The 1,897-nt window shown below is 27.9% G+C and overlaps 1 long non-coding RNA gene across 1 annotated transcript; it reads right to left on the bottom strand.

Moving 5' to 3' along the window:
* Positions 1-430: 430 nt before the first annotated feature.
* Positions 431-1,546, bottom strand: LOC108362098 (uncharacterized). Its single transcript, XR_001847414.1, has 3 exons — positions 1,317-1,546; positions 1,155-1,236; positions 431-880 (listed from the first exon to the last, which is right to left on the bottom strand). It is a non-coding gene; the product is annotated as an uncharacterized LOC108362098 (long non-coding RNA).
* Between the last annotated feature and the right edge of the window lie 351 nt (positions 1,547-1,897).

The raw sequence follows: 1,897 nt of genomic DNA, 5'->3' as shown, positions 1-1,897 counted from the left end.
GCAAAAAGCTAAGAAATAAATTTGGATTTGAAAAAAAAACCGTTATTTAAATAAAAACAAATGATACTTTAAATAAAAAAAATTATGATTTAAATAACCAAACTATGATTTAAATAAAAATGTGATGAGCGAAATAATATACCGATACCATTTGATGAAAACTAAAAAAATTCTTTACCAACCTTTTCTTTTATAAATCGTTGTTGCCAACGTTCTGATACTCGTTAAAGTATTTTAATGTTTTTAACACTTTATTGAATACATTCTTAACCTTGGTAACATTAGTTTAGTTAACTATTATTAGTACATAATTATGTTTATTTTCTTACTAATTGTAGTTTGTTATGTAATTTTATGTTTAACGTCTAATGGCATTATTCATAAAAAATTAAGTTTCTTTAAAATAGGTTTATAAATTGAAAAATATATGAAAACGTCGATTTATAAAGCTCTTTAAACCTACTTTATTTTTTTATGAATAAGGCCATAAGCCTAATTACTAGAAGGTAGCTGAAAACCTAAGTACATGCATACATGCATGTATATGAAAATACCGATTTTATAATTAAACACTGTAACTTAAAAAAAAACTTAAATCTACGACTTATTACTAGTAAGCAGCTGAAAACCGAAGTACATAATAATATATTTTGCTGCTTTTACACTAAATTTAACTCCACGCATACTAATTAAAATTAATTAGATACAAAGAGGAATTAACAGCACGTACCATCTTAGCTATCTTATTAAAAGGTTAAAGCTATTTAAAATACAATAAAGGCGCGATGTTAAAATTATTAATTAAATATAAGTCCACGAAACCGGTTTGATGTGAAAATTTTCGATAATTTACTTCCCGTATCATTCTTGGTCAATAAGCCTGCCGATGATTAAAATTTTCACTATTAAAAAAACATTGAAAACATATACACACTACAATGAAATTATGGTCAAACTTTATTAACTGGATAAGCGATAAAACTGTAAGACTAGTCCGTCTGGCAGGATTTTAACATAACAAATGTACAAATAAATGCGGGAGTACCCTATATCTCTTTAAAGTACAAAAACTAAATCCAGACGATGGCTATCGCTTATCCAGCATTCAGTTTAACTAATTTTAATAAACAAATAAAATTAAATAAACATCATACCTTGATACATCCGAGGCCAAAGGAAACTTGTAGAGGGAGCTTACTTCTGCACATCTGCATACACATCTTTTCGGCATTTTTTCTACAAATACGTACATATGTATGTAAATACACAATAATTAAAAAAGTGAACGCAATAATAAATTTACATATTGTACTTACTTGTTGGTTGTTTGTTGTTTGGCCAGAAACTTCCAAATCTCCACTAGGCCGATATTTGTAAAACCTCTGCTAGCACACGACTCACGTGTATTGCAAATACAAAATGTCTAAATCTTATTTAAAAAGAAAGTCAATATTTCGCTAATGCAAGATTTACATATATATTATTTCACAAAACTCAATATTTTACGAAAACCACGAAAATTTTCCGGAAAAAACACTATGCGAGCACAAATTTGCCTAATTATTTGATATTCAGCTACATCCCAGAGTTGCATTTGTAAATATTTTAGGAAGTGTTCCAAAATTCGCTCCGAGCGCGTTCACTGTTGATCTATTGATTTAAATAGTTGTTTGTCAAACATTTATTACTTTAGTTTGATCGGAGTTAAAATATTCTTCAGTAATAAATCATATTATATCAAAACATAAGCTTATAATAGGTGAGAAATTATTTACTCTTAATATGCATAATATTTTACACCATGTACCAAAACTCGCCCTAAGCGCGTTCACTATTGAAGTTTTGATTTGAATATTGTTTGTCAAGCATTCAGTAGTGAAGTTTGATCAGAATTTAT

This window comes from Rhagoletis zephyria, unplaced genomic scaffold (assembly GCF_001687245.7).
Source record: "Rhagoletis zephyria isolate East Lansing unplaced genomic scaffold, Rhagoletis_zephyria_1.1 Rzeph_scaffold_00931, whole genome shotgun sequence".
In the NCBI taxonomy this organism is placed as follows: domain Eukaryota; kingdom Metazoa; phylum Arthropoda; class Insecta; order Diptera; family Tephritidae; genus Rhagoletis; species Rhagoletis zephyria.
This window is presented reverse-complemented; position numbering and strand designations above follow the sequence as displayed.